Raw genomic sequence first — 8640 nt, 5'->3', positions numbered from 1 at the left:
CCATGCTGTCTTAATTATCATAATTTTATAAGTTTTGATATGTGGTAGTGTGAGTATTCCTCCATCTTGATCTTCATTATTGTCTTATCTATTCTTGACCTTTTGTATTTCAGTATGAACTTTAGGCTGAGCTTGTCATTCTACAAATAGCTAAGTTGGGATTTTTGTTCAAATTGCATTTGCATTTTGTTGTTCTTACTCTTGTGGTTGAGAATGAGATTTTTTTTCTTTTACTATTATATTTCCTCATTAGAATACTAATGATGCATAGAAAGGCTATTGATTTACATATGTTGGTTTTGTACCCCAAAATCTTCTTGTGTCTTCATCTTAATTGTATCTGTAGAATCCTTGGAATTTATAGACAATCTATATTCCGTTTTTTTTTTTTTTTTTGAATTCTTATATTTTCCCTATGTAATGTTGAATGGAAGTAGTTAATCTTATCCTTGATTTTAATGAAAATTTACCATAAGTATTTTGTTTGCTCTGTTTATTTCTCTGTTTTATGGATAAGCTAAGGAATTAAAATAAATAAGACAGTATGTTCAATCTTTTTACGCTCAGTCTTCTCGTTTGCAATTTGCAGATATCATCAACTATCTTACCTGTTTTGATAGGGAATTGGAGTATTAAATGAGATATTTTCTAAAAGAGGTTCTTTGAAAATAGTAAAGTACTATATTCAAATGCCAGTTGGTGTGTGTGTGTGTGTGTGTGTGTGTGTGTGTGTGTGTATTTGTTCACTGCTGTGTCCTCAGCAGTTTCTGGAACAAAGTTAGTGTTCAGTAAGCATGTGTTGAATGAGTATTAATAATAAATTCATGTTTCATGTAAAGTAATATTTCCTTACATCTTAGCAGATGTAAGCTAAGAGGCATGTGTGCTGCCATTTCCTGTATCACTCACCAATGACAGAAATCACTAAATTATCTCAGAACTCCTGAGTTTGGACACTCAATCTCAGAATCCATTTCAATTCAATGTTCTAAGCAGCCATTTCCAATCTATTGTAGGCATGTGAAAAAGAACTTATTTACCAATAGTGTCTTAAAATATAACAAAACCAATGGCATTTAACCTCTGCTTGACTGAGCACGTGGTACTGTTATGAAAGAGATATTTGGGAATCAAGGGTTTCTTATTTCCAAAGGTAAATATCCATAGGAGGGCTGCGTAATAACTGCCAGCACACAGAAAGCCTTTTCTGTTTCATTGGTTTATTCTTTTTATATACTTCTTCAAAAGTTGAAAATACAATGATATCTGTTAAGTAAAAAGCAACAACAAACAGGCCTATACAAATATTTCCTCTTTATTAGTAAAATGCTTTGTTCATAAATTTATTATTATATTGCTAGTTGGAAAAGAGAACTGTGAGCATAATTTTAATAATTGCATTAAAGGACTTTATTTTAAAAAATCATTCCAGCAAAGCTTGTTGAATCCTCTATTTCTGATAGCTAGAAATTGAGGTGAATTGTAACAAGATATCCTCTTATAAATAAAAAAAATAAGCACTAAATTTACAAATTAATTGCAAAGTATAAATTTTTATTTTATACATATATATTGTTTCCATAGTTACATTTGCTGTTTTCACATCTCTCATGTTATTAATCTCTGAGTTCATGTAAAAAGGAACCTTGCTGAGTTTCTCTTCCCAAATACTTCCACTTGCCACTTCCTTCCCACTTACCACAAACCCCTGCTAATTTTTGCCCCAGAATATACAAAATTCAGAGATTAAAGGTACAAATATAATGTGCATGTCACTGGAAAGACGTGTTCACTTACTGAGAACTAGGTGATCAATGAAACTTAACATCATGTATCAAACCACGAACACCTTACACTTGGAAATATTTTGGGTTTCACTGTGGTCCTTGATGATACCTGTCATTTCCCACTCTGACTCCTTGGAAGAATGGATGTGCTCTGACTTTGCACTCACACTGCTGCGGTTTTAGGAGATGTGTCATAACATTCAAAAAAAATTCAGATGCTATTTTCTCCACCAACGATTTTGCCCAAATGAAGTCTTGAGGTTCTTATAAAAGATTAAAATTTCAAAGCTAGTGTTTTGCAGTGAAGGGCATACGTCATGATTTTGTTCTAATCTGCAACCACCTCACAGGCTCAAGAAAAAATCATGGCCAGGAACCAGAATCTCAAAAATTGTAAAGTCATTGCTGCTTTTCAATTTTGATTTAGTCCATTCAAAATCTTTCAAGTAAGGAAATTCGCATGGTATACTATTATATGAAAAAGGGAGTTTACAATAGTATGGGATATATATATATATATATATATATATATATATATATATATATATGCACATACACACACACATATATATGTCCAATATATATGACATTAGGCAAGCTAGCTAACGTCTCTAAGCCTCAATTTCCTCTTTTGTAAAATGGAGCTAATAATAGTATCTATCTCATAGGATTGTGGTGTTAAATGAATTAATCTATGCAAAGTACACAGCACAGTGCCTGGTAAGAAAGTGTATAATAATATATAGTTTATGTAGACTATATATTATTATCAATAGTTTAGAACAATGGCTGGAAGAATATATACCCAAATCCTAACAGTGGTTATTTTGCGGGTGGTAGGATTATGGGTTATTGCTATTTTTTTCCCTTGGCTTCGACAGGATTTCTAAATTTTCTCCCATGAGTTTTCTTAATAAGAAAACCACAGAAGGCAATCTCCCTTGACTAAAAATACTCAGGTGGTTCTCACTCACTAGAAAATTGGGGGTATAAATGGGACAAGCAATATTAATGAAATGTATAGAGTTGCCTGTGGTAGGTCATTACAACGCATCCTGCCTCCAGTGAATCTTGCCTCCCTATGTCCATGCCCCTTTACAACGTGGCTTTGCTGCTCTTCCCATCAATAAATGGAGTCCAATTTTCCACCACTTGAAACCGGGCTGGCTCTGTTACTTGCTTTGATTAATAGAATGTGACAGAAGCGGTGCTGTGTGAATTTCAGAACAAAGACCTTAAGAGACCTTGCAGCTTCTGCCTTTGCCATCTTGACATCCTGAGATGCTCCATGCTGGGCAGAAGCCCAGTTTAGCCTACATGAAGCATAGCCATTTGGGCCCTCACAGACAGCCAGCACCAACTGCCAGACATGGAGTGAGACCATCTTGGACCCTCCAGCTTCAGGCAAGTGGTCTGATGGCTACAGCCGCATAAGTGACCACAGCTGAGCCTGAAAAAGAGAAACCGAAATTGTCAACACACAAGATTTTGAGACATTATTTTACATTGATATTATAAGTTACCATGTTTTGGGGTGGTTTGTTACACAGGAATAGATATCTGAAATATTGCTGTTTACAGATGCCCAAACAGCTCTACTGCATAGGGGCCCCAGAAAGAAGGGATTTCTCTCCAAACATAGTAATTTATTTGGCAGTTAGTACAGAGTAAAAAAAATACTTTCTTTTATTTTTGCTTGGTGACCTGAACTTAAGCTTAAACTAATGTAAATATATATGGTTGTCACTGGTAGGTATGGAATTGAAGATTTCCTCAACTACCTACCCCAGGGGCAAGAGTGCTCATTTGCAAGGGTCCAGTGTCTGAAACTTTTGAGATATTTCATTGTCACTTTCCTGCTGTATGACTCACATTTTCTGGAGGGTTCGCTGGCTGGGATATCATAGGACCAAACATTTATTAATTTACTATTCATCTATTCTATTGGGGCATTATACAGATTCATGGAAATATTGTCTTGATGGGTTTTAAGCTACTCAAAACATCTCTACATAAAAAATAAATGAAAACAAATGTCCAATGAAAACACTAAGGGTTACATAGACTTAACTCATAGTTAAAGAGATGCAATTTCAGGCAATGAGATTCCGGACTGCCATGCATAGCTGTTCAGTTTAAGCCTTGTGCAAAGAAGACTGGCCAAGGGGAGAGTTGGTAGAAATGGAGTTCTGAATAACAAATTCCATGTCTGGTGCTGCCTGTCTACCTAGAAGGTGGGAGGGAGGATGTCAGTGGAGAGTGGAGGGAGGAAACTTAAAATTCATTCACCGAGAGGGAACACCTTTTAAAAATTCACTCAAAGGCTCTATAGGTTTGTAGGCGCCCTGTGAAGTAATATTTCCCACTTATTACTTCTATTGACTCTCTCCCATCACCCAAGGGAATAGATCCTTCAGTGCTGAAGGGGGAACTGGGTGGCACATCTAGTACCACTTCCGCAGCCAGGCCAGTTTTCTGTCATTCTGCCCAATGACACTTTAAATTTGTCAATAAAACCCCACACAGAGCTTTCAAAGACAGCTGATACAGCTAAGAACAGCACTGGTCTTCTGCCTCTGCTCCTCATTCTGGCTTCTTAAACTATCAACCAACACCATTTAATTGCTGGTCTCCCGGAGTGCTTAACTTCTCATGTTAAGCAAATTTAAAAGATAAAGTCTTCTATAGCAGCAACGTCACTGCTCTTTTCTTTTTTTTTATTTAAAACCCTGCTTCCACCCTCTCATCATTTAACACCCACTGAAGTAGTTTTAAAATCTTCTGGTTAATTTTCTACCTGCTCTTGGGAATGAAGGGAAAACTGAATTTTCCCTTCTGTGTAGCACATGAATACGGTAAGTAATACTTTGACTACCCAGAAATCCTCATTCTTTAATTAAAAAATGGTATTTTATTGAAGCTGAAGAAACCCATCACCTGATAGTTCTTTTATATTAATAATTGAGCTAGCTTGTTTTGTCAGCTCAATAGGGTGAGTAATTTGAAAATAAATCAGTTGGCCTGGTTTACAGGAGTGTACTACATGGTAAATGAGTTTATCTGGAGAATCTGGACGCTCTCAAAACATAATAAAACATAACCTGCCTTTGGGAAAGTAAATCATGCAGCTTGAGGGGAAGACAAAGGAAAGCCCTCCGGGAGAGCTAGTTCTGAGTTTGTTGGTTTAGCAAGATTGGTTCTGGCGTTGGATGGCAGTAATACTTGGCTTCAAAGCAGTCTTGATCCTTCAGTAATTCCCTAATCCTTGTTGTTATGTGAACCAGCAAACATTTGAAAGGCAAAGCTGTAGAATGGAATTAGGATGGTCTCCTGAGTGTTCATAAAGGCTCAATGGGAGCAAAGGACTTGGAGGGCTCCACTTGAAACCTACGTTTTTGAGGAATTTAGTGAATATCAATTAGAAGCAAAATGTTCTACAGACAGTACAATTATTGGTGCTAACCACAGGTACAAAAACCACAAAAGTGGCTTCCATATTATAAGAAGAGTCACAAAAAGGGGAGGTCTCTCCACTTAAACGACATGTCTGAAATGCCATGGAATAGAACAGAGCTTAAGACAACAGCAAAGATAGGAAAGAGAACATCCTGGATGTTTAAATTGACAACACTGAGGTCTAAGTTAGAGGCCCACACTACTACTACTTTATAAATCATCTTCATTAAAACAAGAAAAAGGTGTCTCTTTGGGCAAACAGACTCACAGGCTCTCAGCCTAGTTAATGAAATGTGGACTGGATTTCAGGCTCTCCCTACACCTTCACTGATGTGCTTTTGTGTGGTGCACAAAAGCCAAACAAATGGTTTTTCCACAAGACAAAGAGAAATCTAGAAACCAGAATTCTCAATTTGGTTGGTTTGGGTATGTGGTTATTAGAGTCAGCACAGTTTGAACATGAAGGTTCAAAAAGAAAATTACTTTTTCAGCAGTCAGGCATAGATCAGGGTGGGTAAGACTTGCCAGTGAGTCCGTGGGTTGGAATTCAAGGTACTCTTGATCCAGGATATGTCCAGAGTGGAACAAAGAAGACCAATAGGAGAACTCTATCTCCAGGGGTCAGGCTTTCGCAGAGGATCTGAAAGGGGAATTATGACAAGAGGTACCTGGGACACTGGTCAGTATCCTAGTCTGTATAATGCTATACTTAAATGCCATAGTTTTTATTCCAAAGTTCCATTATACTGAAGTGATATGTCTGAGCTGAGACATGGGGGAATTGAATGCGTGGTGTGTGGGAGGGGGACCGGGAATTGGTCTTTGATAGGAAAGCCAAAACAAAACCTCCGTTTGATTTTGGATGATGACAATAAAGAATAAACGAGTTCCACTCGACATGAGACGGGATATAATTTCTCAGTTTATCTACTTCAGTCCAATGTTGTTTTTAGGGCCTGGACAAATAAATAGGCAACTTGGAATCAGTATATTAGAAGTATGTTCTGCAGTTCAATTTAAGATCAAGCGAGAATTTAAGGAAACATGGAAAATATTCTATAACATTTAACATTTAAGTATGCATTGCTACTATTACTTTCCAAGGAAAAACAGAGTTTACGGTGTTATTTTTTTAAACTTATGTAGCCATTGGTCACGACCTTAGAGACTTTAAAATACCTATTGAGATGCCATCTAAGTTATTTCACTGCTGTCAGAACTTTTCAAATAATTTAAAAAATTTCATTAGGCAAATTTAAGGTATTTTACTTTATTACCAGAATTAACTGCATTCCACATGAATTTTCCAGTTAAAACTGTCTTGATATTAACTCTGCAATTTTAAGGGCCAGAATTTCAGTTACTGAATTACTGAAAGATTAGCCTGGTTTTCTTCAAATCTGGTCCATTGAACACCAATCTTGCAAGACAACACTTTAAAATAGATTCTGCGGTTAAAAATGAGAAACACTGGATACTCTTGTGGAGAAACACAAAACACACCAGCCTATTAAAAGAACTGTAGTAAAAGAAACTTTAAAACTTTATTTAACAAAGAATTTCCCAAAGTGATATGGCTATAGTATTTGTTTTTAAAGTAAAATTTTGATTTACTTTACATTGTTCCAGTTGTAGATTATTGCTTAACAAACTTCCCTAAAACTTAGTGCCTTAAATTAACAGGGTTTCTCAACCTGAGCTGGATAATTCTTTGTTGGGGGTTGGGGGTGGGAGCTGTCTTGTGCATCGTAGGATGTTTAACAGCATCCCTGGCCTTTACCACCAGATGCCAGCAGCACCTCCTCCCCCGGTTGTGACAACCAAAAAAGCCTGCAGAAATTGCCAAATATCCTGGGGGTGGAGTGGGGTGCAAAACATCTCCCAGTTGAGAATCACTGGGTCAGAATATCTGTCCTTTATTATTTGGCTAAATCCTACTTAACCATTGAGAATATAAGTCACAATAGACTGCAGGTTTCTATTTATTTGTTCTTTGGGTCTGTTTTGTTTTGTTTTGTTTTGTTTTAGCAGGGCGCAGTTCACAGTGGCCCATGTGGGGATGGGCAACCTCGGTGCTACCAGTATCACGTTCTAACCAACTGAGCTAACCGGCCACCCCCTTTGGGTCTGTTTTGATTCTGATCAATTTCACCGTCCCTACTGGGGTATATAGTAGAATACGGCCTAGCATATAGTAGAAAATTGAGACCATTTGTTGAACGAAGGAGTGAAAGGTGGCAATTCTAAATAGTTATTTAAAGAGTCAATTCTGGAATACATTTTTTATTCAGCTGAATCCTCAGTCACAAATAATTTGTTCATTTTTGTTAGAAACAGCCATTTTATAAAGTTCACATGGATAAAAACTCAAGAATACATATATATATATACCTCTAATAGGAATCAATGTTGGCTAATTTCCTCCTATAGCAACATGAAATACGAGTCAGGGAAATAGAAAAGATTGTTAATTCCCAGACAAATGGGCAGTATCTCATGATTGTGTTGATAATTTACTGTAATAAGCCACAAATTGTGGTTTCTAATTGTCGTGGTGGCTTTGTGAAATAGGAATGTACACTAACAAAGTTTTCACTTGTTGCTCTGAAAGATTAGAAGAGGAAAAGAGGAAGAGTACAAGATGGCAGTCAGAACTTGGGAAGTTCTTTCTTTACAGGGAATACCTGAAAATTTCTTTTGGAAGATAGCTACCACCATTACTCTGAAAACATCCCTCCCAATACCCAAGGCATATGGCAGCCTTTCCTATCTCACTAGGTAAATTTCTTAAGAGTTATTCCAAGAATAGTTTTCAGTGGAAGCAGGATTCTCAATGAATTGAGACAGACAAGCTCTTGTTTCTGAAATCCTAACTGTATCTATTTACTCTTCAGTCACAACTGTGTCAGAAAAATGGACACAATTTCTAGTAGTATATGCATAAGGCAAGTGAAGTTAGGGGCAGGATGAAAATAGAATCTTACAGTTCCAAGGGCTCTTAGGGTTGATATTGAAGAAGTAATTCACTACCTAAATCTAACCCTAGCAGTTACCCTATTTTCTGAGTCATTCTGAATTGTTTCATCTCCCTGAAGCCACTTCTGTTAAAAGTGAAACGCGTGTGTAAGCCTCAAAGTATAGAGTAGTGACTTGCTCACAGAGCTAGTTAATGACAGGACAAATAATTTTTAGCCAGTGCTCAAAACTGTCACATCCAACTTGTTTGTCTTATGAAACAAAGATACTATAGAAGAACTGTAATATATAAAAGTATGGAGCAATAGAACAGCACAAAGGTTTTTATCAACCCCAAAGGGTTGGTTGCTTGAACACTGCAGCTAGTTAATGTCTGAATGAAATCAATTCAATAGTAACCATTCAAGTCCTTAAAGTTCAA

The sequence above is a fragment of the Rhinolophus ferrumequinum genome, chromosome 16, assembly GCF_004115265.2.
Source record: "Rhinolophus ferrumequinum isolate MPI-CBG mRhiFer1 chromosome 16, mRhiFer1_v1.p, whole genome shotgun sequence".
Lineage (NCBI taxonomy): Eukaryota > Metazoa > Chordata > Mammalia > Chiroptera > Rhinolophidae > Rhinolophus > Rhinolophus ferrumequinum.
Note: the sequence above shows the minus strand (reverse complement) of the source record.